The sequence below is a fragment of the Moschus berezovskii genome, chromosome X, assembly GCF_049115385.1.
Source record: "Moschus berezovskii isolate FMDL1 chromosome X, NW_MosBer_1.0, whole genome shotgun sequence".
Taxonomy (NCBI): Eukaryota; Metazoa; Chordata; class Mammalia; order Artiodactyla; family Moschidae; genus Moschus; species Moschus berezovskii.
Genome location: NC_142488.1, coordinates 130,991,263 through 131,016,272, shown reverse-complemented (window position 1 = coordinate 131,016,272; position 25,010 = coordinate 130,991,263). Strand labels below are relative to the sequence as shown.

At 37.0% G+C, this 25,010-nt stretch overlaps 1 pseudogene; it reads left to right on the top strand.

The window, feature by feature from the left end:
* The first annotated feature begins 20,665 nt into the window (after positions 1 to 20,665).
* LOC129535078 (14-3-3 protein zeta/delta pseudogene) lies at positions 20,666 to 21,885 on the top strand (annotated as a pseudogene).
* Positions 21,886 to 25,010: the final 3,125 nt, after the last annotated feature.

The window sequence follows — 25,010 nt, the reverse complement described above, 5'->3', positions numbered from 1 at the left end:
TTTTATTGAAGAACCATTATTGATGACTCACTTAACATAAGGCTGTTCTTGTTATTTAGGCACTAAGTCATGTCCAGCTCTTTTCAACCCTATGGACTGTAGCCCACCATGCTCCTCTGTCCATGGGACTCCCCAGGCAAGAATATTGGATTGGGTTTCCATTTCTTTCTCCAGCAGATCTTCCCAACCCAGGAATCTAACTCATATCACCTGCATTGCAGGCAGATTCTTTACCACTGAGCCACCAGGGAAGCCCAACCTCCATGGATGGTGCATAATAAGCCAAACACTTTCTCTGTTGCTAAGTTACTCACAATCTAGAAAGGAATCAGTCACTTACATGAACTACTCCCATTCAAGGCAGACTGGGCTAAGTATTATAAGAGACACAGATTAAATTCAAAAGGCCTTTAAAACCTGGCCACTAAATATGAAAGATAAGCTTTTATGACAATTTCAGTACTAAGATGTGAAAAAAAAAAAAAAACAGAGATAAGTCAGATGTTGACTTATTCAACCATTCAAATGTACTGATTTGGGGTACACACTGCGTAGAATGAATCTATATGGGTGTGTGTATGTAAAAAAGACTTAATAATGTATATGCCAAGTTTGGGAAAACAATTACAAGTGATTGGATGCATGAACAAGAGAATCTGATTTTAGAAAAGAGTTGTTAGTGTTGATTATGATTTTTATCCTCCAGAGCTTCTGATCAGTAAGCTTATTTGAAATGTGGCTTTTATCTTTGTGTCTCAGCTAACTAAAACTCTTTTTCTAAAACAAATATAATTGGGCAATCACTAATGTATTTTAAGTAAATTAAGCATACTATGTCCCATCATCATAGAGATGATTTGTAAGTCCTTGAAAATTTAGTAAATTTAAAAGAAAAATAACATTTTTCCAAATAAATACTTTCTCTGCTCTGCCTTAAAAATAAACTCCAATATGATTTATGAAATGTTCTTATTTCTGCTAGGTATTGTGATTTCTGAAATAATGAAGTGTAGTACTTGAAAATCACATTTAATTTAGTCTGAAGGAAGCAAGCGAATGCTGTGCAATGTTGCTGGGGAAACAGAAAAGCTTCTTTAGGTCAGTGTTGTAGCAGAGAAGTAAGCTGATATTTCACAATTTATTCATGGTCATAGCTCTAAACTCTTTCCTGATTTTTAACCACATATTCCTAATTTTACATTAAATATTCACATACCCCTTTAATCTGGTCTTATTTTTGGTAGCTGATGGAGATTTGCAAAGCAAAAAAAAAAAAAATTGAGAATTTAAGCTGCTCTTTATCACAACCCCTGTACATTTTAAGTTATTTTCCTAAAGCCCAATTCAATAAAAAATTACATCCGGTTTCAGAACCAGAGAAGCTCATTTTGGGCTATGGGAGCCCATTTATCATTAAACTTCTAGATGAAATAAAATAAGGGCCCTGGGCTTACAATGACTCTAATTATTCAGATAATTCACAAAAGCTCTAATTTATGCTAAATACTTAGCAGCTTTAATTAGCCAGCAGCTACGTAAAGGAAGAGGGGGGTCTTAAGATGAGTGTTGGAAAAAGAACATATGTGTCAGGAGCTATTAGTTGCTTTCCCAACACCCATTTTCCTCCCCTCCACTTTCTCCTATTCAGGCAGAACTAACGCTCACTATTCAGAAGCTGGATATGCTAGATACCCATATTCTAATCCTCTCCTGCTGCTAAGAAGTAAGCATGTGACTATCGCTTATCTAGCCAGTGGAACCCAAGGGAATTTAGCGTTAGAAGATTTTCTTTCATAATTAAAATAAAAAAATAAGAAATGTGCCTTATTCCTCTTCATTGGACATTTTTTCCTGCATAAGAAACCTGGAGCCACTGCAGCAATCTTGCAACCAAGAGGGGAGATACCATCATGCTGGGGCTGCTGAGGATGATAGAATAGAAAGATGGAAGAAACCTAATAGCTCTGATGATATGGTTGAAGCACTGAATTAAGAAACCCTAGAACCAACCTACCTCTGGATGTAAGATAATAAAATGTCCTCATTATTTTAGCCACATTTAGTTGATTATTCTGTTAAGTGCAGTCAAAAGAATCCTAGCTGTTAAAAACATGATTGATTTTTCATGTGTATTCGCCAAAGTCACTAAATTGACTTCTTTTCATTAAAAAAAAAAAGACAGAGTTTGGAAAAACTTTAAAAAATTTATGGATTTTAAAGTTGGCAGGACAATCATCTGTGGCATTTGTTTTCCCAAACTTCACACATTCCAGCTCCACACAGGTAGATAACGGCAACTGTAGTGAGACACTTCGCTGATAAGATCCTACTGTCACTCGAGTGTCTTAGGGAAGAGAGAGACAAAGCAAGAAAGAGACTGAGAGACAGACCTACACTCATATCGTCATTCTACAGATGAGGAAACTAAGGGCCAAGTGGTTTTTAAGGGTCACCTAAAGCAACCCCTAAGAAGGGACGAAGTGCGAAGGGAGCTTTCAAGGAAGGAAAGGGCACATCACTCCAAAGGATGAACAAAACCAAATGACCTGGCAAGCCCTGGATTGGGACCCATTATTGAATTATGAGCCAGAAACATCTACACAGAGGCAGCAGAAAGCCCTGATGGATCCGTTTGTCTGCTTATTAAGTTCAAACTCTCTGCCTGACATCCAAAGCCCTTTGCAGTATGGCAGAGGCCCTCTGAAAGTTTTCCTGAATTTCTCCCTTCTTGCCACCACTCCCTTGTTCTTTACTGTCTCATGAAAATACCAGGCTCATCTGGCCTGCCTCCTCCCCAACCTCAAATGCCCTCTATTTTTATTCATTGGCCTTCCAAATCCTATTCATCTTTCAAGGTGTCATGTAAACATCAGTGCACGTGTCATTTGATGGTGACAGCAACAAATTACTCCTGTAATCTCTGTCTTTACACATGTACAACATGTTATTTGCTCAAAACTTATAATTAAGGTAAATTTTATAAGAAAAATAAAATATAAGCACTATCAAGTAAAACTGAAGCCAATGAAGTCGTTATCAATCTATGTATTGGGTTGGCAAAAAAGTTCGTTTGGGTTACAGAAAAACCCAAACAAATTCTTTGGCCAAAACCAATGATTGTGCAGCATGAAACACTTTATATCTCTCTGACTTTAAGGGCATCTTAAAAGACTCAGAGCAAGCTATTTTGTTTGGTCATATCATATTTCAGTCAAAACCGAGAACAAAATAGTAAGAGGAAATAAAGTAAAAAAATGAAGGATAACAATTAAACTACTGATTTAGAACAACACATAGAATCAGAGCTGAGAACTTTGGGAGATCATTTCACCCACTGCCTCTTCTTACATGAGGGGAAATTGAGGTCAAGGGGGGAAATGTGGTTTCATTTCCTGTCTAGTGACCCTTATTTTTTGTCCCCAAAGGTGGAATTTAGAACCTCCATAATAGCGGCTATCTACAAATCTTAGAAGTTGTCACTGCTCCAACTATCTAAACTCATGTTGTTGTTGCTGTTATTGGACTGTAGCCCACCAGGCTCCTCCATGTGGGGGATTTCCCAGGGAAGAATACTGGAGTGGGGTGACATCTCCTTCTCCAGAAAATCTTCCCAACCCAGGGATCGAACCCGTGTCGGGTGTGGCTCCTGAATTGGCAGGCAGATTCTTTACCACGGAGGCACCTGGGAAGCCCAGAAACTCTTGTTGCCTTTGGCCAAATGCACTGCATCCAGGAGCCTTGATTTTTTTCCTTAAGACTTTTTTTTCCATAAAAATTTCTGCTATCATCTGTTTCTCATACCTTGAACACTAATGGCACAGACATAAAAATAAGACACTACTCTATTGTCACAACAAATAAGATTCCAAGTTAAAAAAAAACAAAAACAGATAATGACCGTGGATAGATAAAACTTCATGCATCCCTAAGTGATATAAAACTCCAAACATTATGAGAGAGAACACGAAGCAGCATTATTCTGATTTTAGTCTTAGAGTGGATACATTTAAATAAAAATACAAATAAAGTCAGTGTCGCTTTGTGGAAACTGCTGTACTAAATGGCAAGAAACTGGTTTAGTTCTGGATTCTGTTTCCAGCTATACTTTTAGGTTGTTTATGACTTTGATGATCAGTTCTGCTTTTGTAAATGAATATTTTTCAAACTAGGCTCTGAAAATGTGTCAGGGGAGATGATTTGTCCATTGCTATTAGAATATTCTAATTTTATATTTTCACTTCTATGATTATTTAAAAGTTTCCAAAGGTATAGTCTTATGATCAAGTGCTGCCATGCTATTTTTCTGCCCACTTATGTGTTTGTGTTAACCAAGTGAATGGAAACCAAGTGTTGTTATAATTGTTAAAAGCCATATATAAAAAAAAAAAAACACTCCACAAAGGTGAACGTGTTAGACAAAAGATGGGTTCTTGCAAAACAAAGACTCTCTATAGGATGCAGGTGTCCTTCTTTGACTAGAAAGGAGATGGAGAAGGGAATAATCACATGTGTTCTATGAATAAGGAGTTTATGCCTAATTTTATGTGTATTACTTAAAATATATATTTATATAGAAATACATATGTTACATTACACACTTCATTTATATTATTACACTCTTGTTTTAATAGCATTCTGAAAATAATTTAAGTCAACACTGGAGATTAGTAAGAATTTTCCCCCTTTAAAAGTGATCTCTACATTACTCAGTTGAGAAAAACAGGCTTAAATGATCTCTCAGCCCCCTGTGGCTGTGACATTCCATGTGTCTATTACAACTGACTCAGAAATCCTATTGACAGAGCCCATGTGAATTGAACTGGGGAATTAAACAATATCCAATGAGTGTTCCCCTTTTTCTAGTCTATCATCCACAAATGCAGACTAGAAAAAAATTGCTTTCCTAAAATTTCCAATTATAGACAATACCCCAAATTGAAAACAAAATTGAGGAAATGAACAGTGTTGTGAATGAGCTGGCTTCTTGGAGTTGGTTGAAATTTCTTTTAGGAATCATCTTGGCGATATTTTTCATGAAGGACAAATGCTTGACACACTGTAGCTGGCACAGAAAGCATTAAAGAGGCTGAGAATGAAGCAAGATATTTCCCTTCCCCATTTCACAATCTGTAATGCTATCTAACAAAGTGTTTTTTTTTTTTTTAATTTAAATGAAAATCTCAATATTAGAAACCATGGGACAAGCGTTGTTTGTGAATTACTCGGTCATTCACAGTAAGAGTGTGTGTCTCCCTTTTCTTCCTCATTCGTCACCCAGAGACCCCCAGTCTGGATACAGTCTTGATGAGTAATATTTTTTATAATGTTCTTATAAGTGATTGCTTGCAGCATCTTATAGTCTTATCTCAGCTTGTGCAGCTTCTCATTAATATTCTGCACATATGGAAGAGTTTTCTATATCATTGTCCATTAACAAGGAGAATAATCACTCATTCAGTTATCAAGCAGTCAGCAAGGACCTGGCCTTGCGCCCTTAGTGCAAAGAATCATGGGATATCAAGAAGGGTAAATGTGGTTGACATTATGATAGTTACATTTTTTATATAATTAGAGTTCTATAACCAAGTTGATCAAAGATAAGCAAAGAAGTATTAAAGTCTTTTAGGACTTAGAGACCATATTAGTGACTCTTTACGTCGTAGTAGTATGACAAAAATCATACTTCAGCCGATACATACCAATGAGCGTTCTTTTATGCAAACAAGAAAAGGTCATAAGTTTACATAGAAATGACACATTATTACAAAATAGCCTTTAAAGAGAAGTGAATTGAGCGATACTAAGAAAATTCAAAATTGAAATAGGACTGGACATAAGGAAAGAAGCATAAAACAGCTAACTGACTAAACTACTCTCAGAGGCAGAAGGTTCTGAATGACTCAGCTCAGAACAAAACTTAGGATGGACATGTGCACACTGCTATACTTAAAATGGATAACCAAAAAGAACCCACTGTACAGCACAGGGAACACTGCTCAATGTTATGTGGCAGCCTGGATAGGAGGAAGTTTGAGGGAGAATAGATGCAAGTATGTATATGGCTGAGTCTCTTCACTGTTCACCTGAAACTATCACAACATTGTTAATTGGCTATACTCCAATAAAAAATAAAAAGTTTAAATAAATAAAGTATTGATACTGTGATTTAAAAAATAAATTAACTTATGTATATAAAAAGACCCTCTACTGCACGTTTGTAGTCAACATTTAGCCATTCAGGCCCTTTTCATTTCTACAATAACAGAATCTCTGTATAGACACCTGGTAAATAATACATATATATATATATATATATATATATATCAGTGTCAGCAATACTAGGGAAGGGAGGGGAAAATTTTGACATGTATGATTCTAAAAGATGATGTGAACTCTTCCACATGTAGTTTTTTACTTCAGAGCAGGATGGTAGCAAATCAATTGTCAATTGTCAAAGTCCTCCCATTCAGGTTACTGTGCCCATCCAGGTGAGGTGATAGAGATCTGTGAAAAGGAGTGGTCACCAGAAATGGATAGGAAGGGACAAATGCAAGAGTTAGATCAAAAAAAGAAATGGTGGGATCTGGAAGCTGATTGGCCATGGGTATGAAGAGAGATTGGCCACAGTGTCCCAGGGTGGGGAAATCATTGAACTTGTAGGTGAAACATGTAGGTTTTTTTCCTCTCTCTTTCTACTTGTGTTATCTCATTGTTGTTCAGCTGTGTCCAACTCTTTTCGACACCATGGACTGCAGCCTGAGCAACTCTTTCCATATGTCGGCAAACTATTTCCTCACATATAAAACTGAGATAACTACGTCACTTCTGGGGCAGGAATCAGATGAGTTTACATGAATTAAATGTTCAGACAGAGGAAGAAAAATACTGTATGATTTCACTTAGATGTGGCATGTAAAGAAACCTAAGCAAAACAAAATGAAAACAGACTTATAGATACAGAGAATGAACAGGTGATTGCCAGTGGGGAAGAGGTGGGGGGGAGGCAAAATAGGTAAGAAAAATTAAGAAGCACAACTCTCCAGTTATGTAATAAATAAGTCACAGGGATGTAATATACAGCATGAAGAATGTGGTCAATAATATTGTAATAACTTCCTATGGAGACAGATGGTTACTACGTTATTGTGGTGAACACAAATGTCAAATCACTACATAGAACATCTGAAACTAACATAATATTGTACAGTAACTGTATTTCAATTTTTATAAAAAGGAAAAGGAAAATATTTTTTCAAGTTCATAGTGTTAAACAATGTAGGGGATAATATTGGCGACACCACAGAGTTTGGCAATGATACAAGCCTTCACCACCACCCAATAGTGCCAGGTAGAGCTGCTGCTGCTGCTGCTAAGTCGCTTCAGTCGTGTCTGACTCTGTGCGACCCCACAGATGGAAGCCCACCAGGCTCCCCCGTCCCTGGGATTCTCCAGGCAAGAACAGTGGAGTGGGTTGCCATTTTCTCCCCCAGGGGATCTTCATGATCCAGGGATCAAACCTGTATCTCCATGCATCCTGCACTGCAGGAGGATTCTTTATTTCTGAGCCACTGGGGAAGCACTATTTATGTTTTAGATAACTATATATTTGAGTTAGAACATATATATGTACATCACAGCACAGAAAAAGTTTCAGCTATGCACATTAAAATGTCACAACTACTGATCTCTGAGCAGGGAAATATTTATGAATATATATATATATGATGATACAATAGACCAGTTAGACCTAATAGATATCTATAGGACATTTCACCACAATACAAAGAAATTAACCTTTTTCTCAAGCACACACGGAACCTTTTCCAGGATAGATCACATCCTGGGCCATAAATTTAGCCTTGGTAAATTCAAAAATATTGAAATCATTCCAAGCATCTTTCTGGACCACAATGCAGTAAGATTAGATCTCAATTACAGGAGAAAAACTATTAAAAATGCCAACATATGGAGGCTGAACAACACGCTGCTGAATAATGAACAAATCATAGAAGAAATCAAAAGAGAAATAAAACTATGCATAGAAATGAATGAAAATGAAAATACAACAACCCAAAATCTCTGGGACACTGTAAAAGCAGTGCTAAGGGGGAAGTTCATATCAATACAGGAACACCTCAAGAAACAAGAAAAAAGTCAACTAACTAACCTAACCCTACATCTAAAGTAACTAGAAAAGGAAGAAAAAAAGAACCCCAGGGTCAGTAGAAGGAAAGAAATTGTAAAAATTAGGGCAGAGATAAATGCAAAAGAAACAAAAGAGACCATAGCAAAAATCAACAAAGTCAAAAGCTGGTTCTTTGAGAAGGTAAATAAAATTGACAAACTACTAGCCAGACTCATCAAGAAACAAAGGGAGAAGTACTAAATCAATAAAATTAGAAATGAAAATGAAGAGATCACAACAGACAACACAGAAATGCAAAGGATTATTAGAGAATACTATCAGCAATTATATGGCAATAAAATGAATAACCTGGAAGAAATGGACAAATTCCTAGAAAAGTACACCTTGCCAAAACTGAACCAGGAAGAAATAGAAAATCTGAATAGACCCATCACAAGCATGGAACTAGAGGCTGTAATCAGAAATCTTCCAGCAAACAAAAGCCAAGGTCCAGACGGCTTCACAGCTGAATTCGACCAAAAATTTAGAGAAGAGATAACACCTAAACTACTCAAACTCTTCCAGAAACTTGCTGAGGAAGGGAAACTTCCAAACTCATTCTATGAGGCCACCATCACCCTAATCCCAAAACCTGGTAAACATCCCACAAAAAAAGAAAACTACAGGCCAATATCACTGATGAACATAGATGCAAAAATCCTTAACAAAATTCTAGCAATCAGAATCCAACAACACATTAAGAAGATCATACATCATGACCAAGTGGGCTTTACCCAGGAATGCAAGGATTCTTCAATATCCGCAAATCAATCAACGTAATACACCACATCAACACACTGAAAAATAAAAATCATGTGATTATCTCAATAGATGCAGAGAAAGCCTTCGACAAAATTCAACATCTATTTATGATAAAAGCCCTCCATAAAGTGGGAATAGAAGGGACATATCTCAACATAATAAAAGCTATATATGACAAACCCACAGCAAACATTATCCTCAATGGTGAAAAATTGAAAGCATTTCCCCTAAAGTCAGGAACAAGACAAGGGTGCCCACTCTCACCACTACTATTCAACATAGTTCTGGAAGTTTTGGCTACAGCAATCAGAGCAGAGATAGACATAAAAGGAATCCAAAGTGGAAAAGAAGAAGTAAAACTTTCACTGTTTGCTGATGACATGATCCTCTACACAGAAAACCCTAAAGACTCTACCAGAAAACTACTAGAGCTAATCAATGAATACAGTAAAGTTGCAGGATATAAAATCAACACACAGAAATCCCTTGCATTCCTATACACTAATAATGAGAAAATAGAAAGAGAAATTAAGGAAACAATTCCATTCACTGTTGCAACGAAAAGAATTAAATACTTAGGAATATATCTACCTAAGGAAACAAAAGACTTGTACATAGAAAACTATAAAACACTAGTGAAAGTAATCAAAGAGGTCACTAATAGATGGAGAAATATATCGTGTTCGTGGATTGGAAGAATAAATATTTTAAAAATGAGTATACTACCCAAAGTAATTTATACATTCAATGCAATCCCTATCAAGCTACCAACGATATTTTTCACAGAACTAGAACAAATAATCTCACAATTTTTATGGAAATACAAAAAACCTCGAATAGCCAAAGCAATCTTGAAGAAGAAGAATGGAACTGGAGGAATTAACCTGCAGGACTTCAGGCTCTACTACAAAGCCACAGTCATCAAGACAGTATGGTACTGGCATAAAGGCAGAAATATAGACCAATGGAACAAAATAGAAAGCCCAGAGGTTAATCCACGCACCTATGGACACCTTATCTTTGACAAAGGAGGCAAGAATATAAAATGGAGAAAAGACAATCTCTTTAACAAGTGGTGCTGGGAAAACTGGTCAGCCACTTGTAAAAGAATGAAACTAGAACACTTCCTAACAACATAGACCAAAATAAACTCAAAATTGATTAGAGAGCTAAATGTAAGACCAGACACTATAAAACTCCTAGAGGAGAACATAGGCAAAACACTCTCTGACATAAATCACAGCAGGATCCTCCAAGATCCACCTCCCAGAATATTGGAAATTAAAGCAAAAATAAATAAATGGGACATAATTAAAATCAAAACTTCTGCACAGCAAAGGAAACTATATGCAAGGTGAAAAGACAGCCTTCAGAATGGGAGAAAATAATAGCAAATGAAGCAACTGATAAAGGATTAATCTCCAAAATATGCAAGCAGCTCCTGCAGCTCAATTCCAGAAAACTAAACGACCCAATCAAAAAACGGGCCAAAGAACTAAACAGACATTTCTCCAAAGAAGACATAAAGATGGCTAACAAACACATAAAAAAATGCCCAACATCCCTCATGATCAGAGAAATGCAAATCAAAACTACAGTGAGACACCATTTCACACCAGTCAGAATGGCTGCTATCCAAAAGTCTACATGCAATAAATGCTGGAGAGGGTGTGGAGAGAAGGGAACCCTCTTACACTGTTGGTGGGAATGCAAACTAGCACAGCCACTATGGAGAACTGTGGAGATTCCTCAAAAAACTGGAATAGAACAGTCATATGATCCAGCAATCCCACTCCTGGGCGTACACACTGAGGAAACCAGAATTGAAAGAGACACATGTACTCCAATGTTCATTGCAGCACTCTTTATAATAGCCAGGACATAGAAGCAACCTAGATGTCCATCTGCAGATGAATGGATAAGAAAGCTTTGGTACATATATACAATGGAGTATTTTTCAGCCATCAAAAAGAATGCATTTGAACCAGTTCTAATGATGTGGATGAAACTAGATCCTATTATACAGAGTGAAGTAAGCCAGAAAGAAAAACATCAGTACAATATACTAACGCATATATATGGAACTTAGAAAGATGCAAATGATAACCCTGTATACGAGACAGCAAAAGAGACACAGATGTATAGAACAGTCTTTGGGACTCTGTGGGAGAGGGTGAGGGTGGGATGGTTTGGGAGAATGGCATTGAAACATGTATATTATCATATGTGAAATGAATCGCCAGTTCAGGGTCGATGCATGTTACAGCATGCTCGGGGCTGGTATTCGGGGATGACCCAGAGGGAGGATAAGGGGAGGAAGGAGGTGGGAGGGGTTTCAGGAGGGGGAACTCATGTACACCCGGGGTGGATTCATGTCAATATATGGCAAAACCAACCAATATAATATTGTAAAATAATTAGCCTCCCATAAAAATTAAAATTAAAAAAAAGAAAAAAAAAAGATATATGGACAAGTAAAGATTGAAAAGTTTTTCCTTATTTTTAAATGTATACATTTATATATTTAAAAAATTAACAACAGTAATGAATCATATGGTATTTCTGTTACAACTATTATAATGACATTCAAAAACATAAAGGAAAACATGAACATAGTGAACAGAGAAATGGTTGATAATCAAATGGAATTTCTTAAGAGGAAGAATAAAATATCTGGGAAACAAAACAATACCCTGGATGGAATACAGCAAATTAGATATCTGAGAAGAAAGAATCAGTAAACTTGAAAACAGGATGATAGAAACTATATGAAAAAAAGCATATTGATTTTAAAAAGACAAATAAAATGAACAGAATATTAGCAACCTACAGGACAAATTCAAGCAGTCATAACATATGTACAATTGTGGTTCCCAAAAGCCAGTATACAGAAAAAAATATTTAAGAAAATAAAGACCCTATAATTTTCAAATGTGGTTAAAAACTATAAATCCACAAGTACAATAAGCTCAATGATTTCAAGCAAGATAAACACAAAGAAATTCATACCAAACACATTATAATTAAATTCCTTTAAGCCAATGATAACAACAACAACAAAAATAAATGCAGGCAGAAAAAAAAGCCATAATAGGTACAGAGAAACAGTTAAGAGTATAAACAATCTTTTCATCATAGAATATTCTACCCAACAACTGCAGAATATATAGCCCTTTCAAATACACCAGGAACATGCATCTAGATAGACCTTATTATAGGTCATAAAACAATCCTAAATATATTTTAAATGATTCAAATCATAGAGTATTTTCTCTGACCAAAATAAATTTAAATTAGAAATCAAAAAGAGAACAACTACGTCAGTTCAGTTCAGTTCAGTCGCTCAGTCGTGTCCGACTCTCCACGACCCCATGAATTACAGCACGCCAGGCCTCCCTGTCCATCACCAACTCCCGGAGTACACTCAAACTCATGTCCACAGAGTCGGTGATGCCATCCAGCCATCTCATTCTCCGTCGTCCCCTTCTCCTCCCGCCCCCAACCTTTCCCAGCATCAGAGTCTTTTCCAGTGAGTCAACTCGTCGCATGAGGTGGCCAAAGTATTGCAGTTTCAGCTTCAGCATCAGTCCCTCCAATGAACACCCAGGATTGATCTCCTTTAGAATGGACTGGTTGGATCTCCTTGCAGTATAAGGGACTCTCAAGAGTCTTCTCCAACACCACAGTTCAAAAGCATCGATTCTTCGGTGATCAGCTTTCTTCACAGTCCAACTCTCTACGTAGACCACTAAAAATTCAGAAATTAAGTAACAGATTTAATAATCCATTGGCCAAAGAGGAAATCACATCACATGTTAGAAAATATTTGAACTGAATGAAAATAAAAGCACAACATATCAAAATTTATTTTTTATTATTTGGTGGCAAACATATAGCTTTAAATGCTGATGTTAGAAAATGTAAAACAGTTTAAAAGTCAATGACATAAGTTTAAACTTTAAGAAACTAGAGAAAAAGAGAAAATTAAATTCTAATTAAGTAAAATTGAGGAGATAATGAGAATAAGTGTATAAACCTATGAAAAAGAAAATCATAAGTAAACAAGGAGAAAATTAAGACAAAAATTTGGTTCTTTTAAAAAAGTAAAATGGATAAGTGTTTAGCAAGAGTGATGAGAATAAAAAAGCAAACACAAACTCCCAATAAAGGAGTAAGACAGGAGACACGACTAGAGAACTTACAGGCATTCAAAAGGTTAATAATTTAATATTATAAATAACTTTAACCCAATAATTACAATAACTTAGAAGAAATTGTAAATTACTTTAAAAACACAACTTCTAAAAGCTAACTCAAGAAAAAATACAAAATCTGAATAATTCTATATCCATGAAAGTGATAGAATTTGTAATAAAAATGTCCCCATAAGAAAAGAGCTCAGGTTCACTGATAAATTTTATCAAACACGTAGGAAGAAATTATATCAATCTTACACAAACTCCAGAAAAGTAAAGGAGGGGGAAACACTTCTGAAGTCACTTAACGAGGCCAGCATAATGCTGATTTCAAAACTTGCCAAAGACATTCCAAGAACGGAAAATTTATCTTATGAAAATAGATGCAAATATCATTATCAAAACATTGCCATATTGCAGAGGTTGGCAAACTTGGCCCACAGGCCAAATCTGGCCTGCCACCTGTTTTTGTGAATACAAGTTTTACCAGAACACAGCCATGTCCATTCAATTACGTATGGTCTCTGACTACAAAGGACAAGTTACACAGTTGCCACAGAGGCCATATGGCCTGTAAAACTGAAAGTATTTAACATCTGGTTCTTTACAGAAAAAAGTCTGCTGACCCATGGCATGTTGAATCCAGTAATACATCATCACCAATTGATGTGTATATGAGGAATTCAAGCTTGGTTTTACCTTCAAAATGAAACAATATAATTCACCATAATAAAGTAGAAAACATATATTCATCTCAACAGATACAGAAAATAATTTGACAAAATTCAATATCCATTAATAATAAACGTCTCAGTAAACTTCGTATTAAAGGACACACCCTCATTTAGATAAGCAATATCAAGAAGTCTTAAAGTATAACATCATATTTAGTGGTAAATATTGAACATCAATTCCCTAATACCAGTAGCAAGATAAGAAGTTATGCTCCCACTACTTGTATCAAAATTATACTGGACCTTCCAGACATTGCAATAAGGCAAGTAAAAGAAATAAACGTCAGACAACATAACTGTTTATGTAGACAACTCTAAGAATTCTAGAGAAAAATAAGGAAATAAATGTATTAATACCATAGTATACCAGGTCAGTATACAAAACTCTGTTATTTTTTCATATAGTAGGAGCACACAATTTGAAAATATATTTGAAAACAATTTTAAAAAATTCATTTAAAAAGCATCAAAATATGGAGGCTGAAACAAGATGGCGGAGGAATAGGATGGCAAGACCACTTTCTCCCCAACAAATTCATCAAAAGAACATTTGAACACTGAGTAAAGTCCACAAAACAACTTCTGAATGTCGGCAGAGGACATCAGACACCCAGAAAAGCAGCCCATTGTCTTCAAAAGGAAGTAGGAAAAAACATAAAAGACAAAAAGAGAGACAAAAGAAGTAGGGACGGAGCTCCATCCCGGGAAGGAAGGCATAAAAAAAGAGAGAAGTTTCTGAACACCAGGAAACACTCTCACAGGCGAGACTGTGGCAAGCCTTGGAACCTCAGAGGGCAACAAAACCTGGAGAAAAAGAAATAAATAATTAAAACGCACAGCTTAAGAGCTCAACGGTAACACCCAGCGGAGAAACAGAGCAGACGCCTGCATCTGCCATTAACAAGCAGGGGCTGGGAAGAGAGGAGCCGCCTGAACTGCTTAGAGAAAGGAATGGGCCTGAATGCCGTGAGGGCAGTCTGAGGGAGCTGACTGGAGATAGCAGAGCAGACTGTGGGGTAGCTACCCCGCGAAAAGGCAAAAAGCCCTAACCTGACTCCACCAGCCCTGCTCACAGGACAAAGGACTAAGCAGAGCTAGCCGGCTGTGGACGGGCCATCCCCCACCGAGACAATAATGGGAGGGCAGCCAGAGACAGAAGGAGGCAATCGCAGCACCAGAGAGGCATCTGATACCAAACTGCAGTCAGGCTTCATTGTTAACCAAGACTTTTTGGGTTTCTGACTGGTTAACATCCGCCTGAGAAGGTGCGCAGGTTGTACATCCAGAAAACCGAGAGGGAGGGACCAGGGAGGCGATAAGTCGCAGCAACTGTGCTCGCGGAACACCTGGTCACTTGAGCTGCTCGGTCCAGGGAAGGCACAAAATGCAGGCCCAACCAAGTCTGCGCCTTTGTGGAGTGTCGAGTACTTGAACCTGAGTGGTTTAGACCTGGGATGTGCATGCAACCCAGCGCCAGCTTCAGACAGTTATCGGCAGAGCAACATAGAGCCTGTGTAGTGTAGACTGGGACAGCACACACGCCGTGAGTGAGGGCAAACCCACTGTGGCTGGGACACTGTGAGCACTCCCCATAGACGCCAGAGATATTTGTCTGCAGTGTTCCTCCCTTCCCAGAACAGGACTGAACAAGTGAGCCTTAAAAAGGGTCCACCACGACCCACTAATGTCAGGGCAGAAATTAGACACTGAAAAGACCAGCAAACAGAAGCTAAAACAGAGGGAAGCACCTTGGAAGTGACAGATAGAGAAGTCTAGAGGCTACTGTAAGAATAAGACTGAAAACCAGCAGCAGGAGAATTAAGTTTGAATCATGAGAACACCAGAGAACTTCTGACTATAGGGAACATTAATCAATAGGAGCTCATCAAACGCCTCCATAAGCACACTAAAACCAAACACCACCAAAGGGTCAACAAGTTCCAGAGCAGGACATACCACGCAAATTCTCCAGCAACACAGGAACATTGCCCTTAGCTTTAATACACAGGTTGTCCAAAGTCACTCCAAACCCATTGACATCTTATAACTCATTACTGGTTACTTCATAGCACTCCAGAGAGAAGAAATCCAGCTCCACCCACCAGAACACTTGACACAAGCTTCCCTAGCCAGGGAACCTTGACAAGCCACCCGTCCAACCTCACTCATAGCGAGGAAACTCCACAATAAAGACAACTCTACAAACTGCCAGAAGATGGAAAGGCCACCTCAAACACAGCAATATAAGCAAGATGAAGAGGCAGAGAAATACCCAGCAAATAAACGAACAGGATAAATGCCCACCAACCCAAACAAAAGAGGAAGAGATAGGGAATCTACCTGATAAAGACAAATAATGATAGTGAAATTGATCCAAAATCTTGAAAGCAAATTGGAATTACAGATAAATAATCTGGAGACGAGGATTGAGAAGATGCAAGAAAGGATTAACAAGGATCTAGAAGAAATTAAAAAAGGGTCAATATACAATGAATAATGCAACAGATGAGATCAAAAACACTCTGGAGGGAACCAATAGTAGAATAACAGAGGCAGAATATAGAATAAGTGAGTCAGAAGATAGAATGATAGAAATAAATGAAGCAGAGAGGAAAAAAGAAAAATGAATTAACAGAAATGAGGACAATCTCAGAGACCTCTGGGACAATTTTAAATGCCCTAATATCCGAATCATAGGAGTCCCAGAAGAAGAAAAGAAGAAAGACCATGAGAAAATACTTGAGGAGATAATAGTTGAAAATTTCCCTAAAATGGGGAAAGAAATAATCACCCAAGTCCAAGAATCCCAGAGAGTCCCAAACAGGATAAACCCAAGGCGAAATACCCCAAGACACATATTAATCAAATTAACAAAGATCAAACACAAAGAACAAATATTAAAAGCAGCAAGGGAAAAGCAACAAATAACACACAAGGGGATCCCCATAAGGATAACAGCTGATCTTTCAATAGAAATTCTTCAGGCCAGGAGGGAATGGCAGGGCATACTTAAAGTGTTGTAAGAAAATAACCCACAGCCCAGATTACTGTACCCAGCAAGGATCTCATTCAAATCTGAAGGCAAAATCAAAAACTTTACAGACAGGCAAAAGCTGAGAGAATTCAGCATTACCAAACCAGCTCTCCAACAAATGCTAAAGGACCTTCTCTAGACAGGAAACACAGAATGAGTGTATAAACTCGAAGCCAAAACCATAAAGTAAATGGCAACAGGATCATACCTATCAATAATTACCTTAAATGTAAATGGGTTGAATGCCCCAACCAAAAGACAAAGACTGGCTGAATGGATACAAAAACAAGACCCCTCTATATTTTGTCTACAAGAGATCCACCTCAAAACGGGGGACACATACAGATTGAAAGTGAAGGGCTGGAAAAAGATATTCCACGAAAATAGAGATCAAAAGAAAGCAGGAGTAGCAATACTCATATCAGATAAAATAGATTTTAAAACAAAGACTGTGAAAAGAAACAAAGAAGGAAACTACATAATGATCAAAGGATCAACCCAAGAAGAAGATATAAAAATTATAAATATATATGCACCCAACATAGGAGCACTACAATATGGAAGACAAATGCTAACAAGTATGAAAGGGGAAATCAACAATAACACAATAATAGTGGCAGACTTTAATATCCCACTATCATCTATGGATAGATCAACTAAACAGAGAATTAACAAGGAAACACAAAAGTTTAAAGATACAATAGACCAGTTAGACCTAATAGATATCTATAGGACATTTCACCCCAAAATAATGAATTTCACCTTCTTCTCAAGCGCACACGGAACCTTCTCCAGGATAGATCACATCCTGGGCCATAAATCTAGCCTTGGTAAATTTTAAAAAATTGAAATCATTCCAAGCATCTTTTCTGACCACAATGCAGTAAGACTAGATCTCAATTACAGGAGAAAAACTATTAAAAACTCCAACATATGGAGGCTGAACAACATGCTGCTGAATAACGAACAAATCATTGAAGAAATCAAAAAAGAAATCAAAATATGCATAGAAATGAATGAAAATGAAAATACAACAACCCAAAACCTGTGGGACACTGTAAAAGCAGTGCTAAGGGGAAGGTTCATATCAATACAGGCATACCTCAAGAAACAAGAAAAAAACCAACTAAATAACCTAACTCTACATCTAAAGCAACTAGAAAGGAAGAAATGAAGAACCCTAGGGTTAGTAGAAGGAAAGAGATCTTAAAAATTAGGGCAAAAATAAATACAAAAGAAACAAAAGAGACCATAGCAAAAATCACCAAAGCCAAAAGCTGGTTCTTTGAGAGGGTAAATAAAACTGACAAACCACTAGCCCAACTCATCAAGAAACAAAAGGAGAAAAACCAAATCAATAAAATTAGAAATGAAAAGGGAGAGATCACAACAGACAACACAGAAATACAAAGGATCGTAAGAGACTACTATCAGCAATTATATGCCAATAAAATGGACAACTTGGCAGAAATGGACAAATTCTTAGAAAAGTACAACTTTCCAAAACTGAACCAGGAAGAAATAGAAAATCTTAACAAACCCATCACAAGAACGGACATTGAAACTCTAATCAGAAATCTTCCAACAAACAAAAGCCCAGGTCCAGATGGCTTCACAGCTGAATTCTACCAAAAATTTAGAGAAGAGCTAACACCTATCCTACTCAAACTCTTCCAGAAAATTGCAGAGGAAGGTCAACTTCCTAACTCATTCTATGAGGTCACCACCACCCTTATACAAAAACCTGACAAAGATGCCACAAAAAAGAGAACTTCAGGCCAATATCACTGATGAACATAGATGCAAAAACCCTTAACAAAATTCTAGCTATCAGAATCCAACAATGCATTAAAAAGATCATACATCATGACCAAGTGGGCTTTATCCCAGGGATGCAAGGATTCTTCAATATCCGCAAATCAATCAATGTAATACACCACGTTAACAAATTGAAAAATAAAGACCATATGATTATCTCAACAGATGCAGAGAAAGCCTTTGACAAAATTCAACATCCATTTATGATCAAAACCCTCCAGTAGGCGGGAATAGAAGGAACATTCCGCAACAAAATAAAAGCTGTATATGACAAACCCACAGCAAACATTATCCTCAATGGTGAAAAACTGAAAGCATTTCCCCTAAAGTCAGGAACAAGACAAGGGTGCCCACTCTCACCACTACTAGTCAACATAGTTTTGGAAGTTTTGACCACAGCAATCAGAGCAGAAAAAGACATAAAAGGAATCCAAATTGGAAAAGAAGAAGTAAAATTCTCACTGTTTGCTGATGACATGATCCTCTACACAGAAAACCCTAAAGACTCTACCAGAAAACTACTAGAGCTAATCAATGAATACAGTAAAGTTGCAAGATATAAAATCAACACACAGAAATCCCTTGCATTCCTATACACTAATAATGAGAAAATAGAAAGAGAAATTAAGGAAACAATTCCATTCTCCGTTGCAATGAAAAGAATAAAATACTTAGGAATATATCTACCTAAAGAAACAAAAGATCTATATATATAGAAAACTATAAAACATTGGTGAAAGAAATCAGAGAGGACACAAATAGATGGAGAAATATACCGTGTTCATGGATTGGAAGAACAAATATTGTGAAAATGAATATATTACCCAAAGTAATTTATAAGTTCAATGCAATCCCTATCTAGCTACCAATGGTGTTTTTCACAGATCTAGAACAAAAAATTTCACAATTTGTATGGAAATACAAAAAACCTCGAATAGCAAAGCAATCTTGAGACAGAAGAATGGAACTGGGGGAATCAACCTGCCGGACTTCAGGCTCTACTACAAAGCCACAGTCATCAAGACAGTATGGTACTGGCATAAAGACAGAAATATAGATCAATGGGACAAAATAGAAATCCCAGAGATAAATCCATACACCCATGGACACCTTATTTTTGACAAGGGAGGCAAGAATATAAAATGGAGAAAAGACAATCTCTTTAACAAGTGGTGCTGGGAAAACTGGCCAGCCACTTGTAAAAGAATGAAACTAGAACACTCCCTAACACCATACACAAAAATAAACTCAAAATGGATTAAAGAGCTAAATGTAAGACCAGAAACTATAAAACTCCTAGAGAAGAACATAGGCAAAACACTCTCGGACATAAACCACAGAAAGATCCTCCATGACCCACCTCCCAGAATATTGGAAATAAAAGCAAAAATAAACAAATGGGACCTAATTACAATTAAAGCTTCTGCACAGCAAAGGAAACTATAAGCAAGGTGAAAAGACAGCCTTCAGAATGGGAGAAAATAATAGCAAATGAAGCAACTGATAAAAGATTAATCTCAAAAATATACAAGCAACTCCTGCAGCTCAATTCCAGAAAAATAAACAACCCAATCAAAAAAATGGGCCAAAGAACTAAACAGACATTTCTCTAAAGAAGACATACAGATGGCTAACAAACACATGAAAAGATGCTCAGCATTGCTCATAATCAGAGAAATTCAAATCAAAACCACAATGAGGTACCATTTCACACCAGTCAGAATGGCTGCTATCCAAAAGTCTACATGCAATAAATGCTGGAGTGGGTGTGGAGAAAAGTGAACCCTCTTACACTGTTGGTGGGAATGCAAACTAGTACAACCACTATGGAGAACAGTGTGGAGATTCCTTAAAAAACTGGAAATAGGCTGCCGCCCAGAGACTGCTGAGTGCCGTCCGTCCGTCGCCACCTACTCCGGCCACAGAACATCCAGTCATGGATAAAAACAAGCTGGTACAGAAGGCCAAACTGGCCGAGCAGGCTGAACGATATGATGACATGGCAGCCTGCATGAAGTCTGTAATTGAACAAGGAGCTGAATTATCCAATGAGGAGAGGAATCTTCTCTCAGTTGCTTATAAAAATGTTGTAGGAGCCTGTAGGTCATCTTGGAGTGTCGTCTCCAGTATTGAGCAAAAGACGGAAGGTGCTGAGAAAAAACAGCAGATGGCTCGAGAATACAGAGAGAAAATAGAGACCGAGCTAAGAGATATCTGCAATGATGTACTGTCTCTTTTGGAAAAGTTCTTGATCCCCAACGCTCCACAAGCAGAGAGCAAAGTCTTCTATTTGAAAATGAAAGGAGACTACTACCGCTACTTGGCTGAAGTTGCGGCTGGTGATGAGAAGAAAGGGATTGTGGATCAGTCACAGCAAGCATACCAAGAAGCTTTTGAAATCAGCAAAAAGGAAATGCAACCAACACATCCTATCAGACTGGGTCTGGCCCTTAACTTCTCTGTGTTCTATTATGAGATTCTGAACTCCCCTGAGAAAGCCTGCTCTCTTGCAAAGACAGCATTTGATGAAGCCATTGCTGAACTTGATACATTAAGTGAAGAGTCATACAAAGACAGCACGCTAATAATGCAGTTACTGAGAGATAACTTGACATTGTGGACATCGGATACCCAAGGAGATGAAGCTGAAGCAGGAGAAGGAGGGGAAAATTAACCGGCCTTCCAACTTATGTCTGCCTCATTCTAAAATTTACACAGTAGATCATTTGTCATCCATGCTGTCCCACAAATAGTTTTTTGTTTACGATTTATGACAGGTTTATGTTACTTCTATTTGAATTTCTATATTTCCCATGTGGTTTTTATGTTTAATATTAGGGGAGTAGAGCCAGTTAACATTTAGGGAGTTATCTGTTTTTCATCTTGAGGTGGCCAATATGGGGATGTGGAATTTTTATACAAGTTATAAATGTTTGGCATAGTACTTTTGGTACATTGTGGCTTCACAAGGGCCAGTGTTAAAACTGCTTCCATGTCTAAGCAAAGAAAACTGCCTGCATATTGGTATGTCCTGGTGGGGAATAAAAGGGATAATTGGTTCCAATCACAAGTGTAGTTGTGGGTACTTTTTAGGTTTGGAGCACTTACAAAGCTGTAGTAGAAATGGATAGCCCATGGATATTGCATGTTAAACCATGTAATATCTGTGGAATACTCAGACTCGGTGTGCACACTGTTGACTTCAGCTATAGAAGTGTTCCTTTAGTTGTGACCCAATTTACTCTGGATAAGGGCAGAAACGGTTCACATTCCATTATTTGTAAAGTTACCTGCTGTTTGCTTTCATTATTTTTGCTACACTCATTTTATTTGTATTTAAATGTTTTAGGCAACCTAAGAACAAATGTACAAGTAAAGATGCAGTAAAAATGAATTGCTTGATATTCATTACTTCATGTATATCAAGCACAGCAGTAAAACAAAAACCCATGTATTTAACTTTTTTTAGTTTTTTTTTTTTTTGCTTTTGTGATTTTTTTTTTTTTTGATACTTGCCTAACATGCATGTGCTGTAAAAAATAGTTAACAGGGAAATAACTTGAGATGATGGCTAGCTTTGTTTAATGTCTTATGAGATTTTCATGAACAATCCAAGCATAATTGTTAAGAACATGTGTATTAAGTTCATGTAAGTGGAATAAAAGTTTTATGAATGGAAAAAAAAAAACTGGAAATAGAACTGCCATATGACCCAGCAATCCCACTCCTGGGCATACACACTGAGGAAATCAGAATTGAAAGAGATACATGTACTCCAGTGTTCATTGCAGCACTGTTTATTATAGCCAGGACATGGAAGCAACCTAGATGTCCATCTGCAAACGAATGGATAAGAAAGCTGTGGTACATTTACACAATGGAGTACTACTCAGCAATTTAAAAGAATACATTTGAATTAGTTCTAATGATGTGGATGAAACTGGAGCCTATTATACAGAGTGAAGTAAGCCAGAAAGAAAAACACCAATACAGTATATTAACACATATATATGGAATATAGCAAGAGGATAACGATAACCCTGTATACGAGACAACAGGAGAGACACGGATGTGTGGAGCAGTCTTTTGGACTCTGTGGGAGAGGGCGAGGGTGGGATGATTTGGGAGAATGCCATTGAAACATGTATATTATCATATGTGAAATGAATCTGACGTGGTTGGGGGCTCCCCACCTCAACACTCTGTGGATTCAAGAGGTCGTTCCTTCTGGAAGTGTATAAATTAGCCTGGGATAGAATCTGCATGCTGAATTTACTAATTAAGAAATGAGAAACCAGAACTATAAAGGTGGCATATAAATACAAGAAACCATTCTTAAGTAATCTTTTAAAACTTTGAACAGAGTTACAGATTTTACCAGTTGTGATAAACTGGTATATATAATTTAACCAGAACCAAAAGAAAATTAGTATTGTGTGAATTCTGAAGCACTTTCAACATGTTGTAGGAATAATGTGGACTTTCTTGAATTTTAAGTAAATGGTCTGTATCTCGTACCTTTTGTTGGCTTTCTGTGAGCTGTAGTTTCTGGGAAGTGAGCAGCTCTCATTCCTGTAACTCTTGTAATCCAGTCATTCGTGTGCCTCCTTCATGAGGATTCAGTACGGCTGTGGTGCTGTTATCCCTCTGATAGGAACTCTAACTCTGTGTAAAGCCCCAAAGGTCTGTTACTTATTTTATTTTATACTATATTTCATTTACAGTAAAAAAAAAAAAAAAGGCATCAAAATATGCATGAGATAGGGTGCTCAGGGCTGATGCATTGGGATGACCCTGAGGGATGGGATGGGGAGGGAGGAACACATGTACACCCATGACTCATTCATGTCAATGTGTGGCAAAAACAACTACAATATTGTAAGGTAATTAGCCTCCAATTAAAATAAATAAATACATTTTTTAAAGCATCAAAATTTTAAATATTTAAGAATAAATTTAACAAAAGATGTGCAAGATCTTTACACTGAAAATTACAAAGATTAAGGTAAATGAATGAAGATTTAAAGCAGTATATACATACCATAGTTATGAATTAGAAGATTCCATATGGTTTGAGGTCAATGCTCCTCAAATTGATCTACAGATTCAATGCAATCTGAATGAAATTTTCACAAAGTTTCTTATAGAAATCAACAAATTGATTATAAAATTTATGTAGAATTGCAAAAGGCCTTCGAGTAGCCAAAACAATCTTGGAGAGGAAAAAATAATAAATTTAAAAGGACTTTACATGATTTCAAATCTTACTGTAAAACTATGGTAATCAGATAGTATGGGAGTAACTTAAGGATCAAAAAGTAGGTCAGTGCAACAGAATAGCAGTCCACAAATAGACCCATGGACATACATTCAATTCATTTTCAACAAGGAGTTCCAAATATTCAATGTGGCAAGTACAGCTTATTTAACAAATTATGCTAGGGAAGCTTGATATCTATATAAAAGCTATAAACTCTAAACTTTACCTCACATTCACATCAAAACTAACTCAAAATGGATGATAGAGTTAAATGTGAAAGTTCAAAATATAAAATATCTTAAAGAAAACAGAGGCAGAAATCTCTGTAATCTTGGTGTAGGCAAAGATTTCTTAGGTAGGACACTATAAAATATAAACTACAAATGGAAATAAAATAAAGTAGACTTTGTCAAAAGATAAATCTTCTGTTCTTAAAAGCACTGTAAAGAAATTGTAAAGGTTAACCACACACTGGGAGAAAATATTTTCAATCCATATATCTAACCAAAGACTTGGATCAAGATGATATAAGAAATACTGTGTCTCAAATATAAAAGACAAACAACCCATTAAGATGTCAAATCTAAATAAATGGAGATACATATAATGTTCATGGATTGGAAAACTCAGCACACTAAAGATATCGACTCTTTAGCATATATAGGCTTAATTCAAGGTGGCACTAGTGGTAAAGAACTCGCCTACCAGTGCAGGAGAAATAAGAGATGTGGGTTTGATCCCTGGGTTGGGAAGATCCCCTGGAGGAGAAAATGGCAACCCACTCCAGTATCTTTGCCTGGAGAATCCCATGGACAGAGGAGCCTGGAAGGCTACAGTCAGTCCATAGGGTCACAAAGAATCAGAAATGACTGAAGTGACTTAGCATGTATGCATAAAAATTTCAGCAATGTTTTTTGTAGATATAGACAAGTTTATTCGAAAATTTATGTGGAAGGGTATCAGTCAGTTCAGTTCAGTTTAGTTCAGTCACTCAGGTGTGTCTAACGCTTTGGGAACCCAT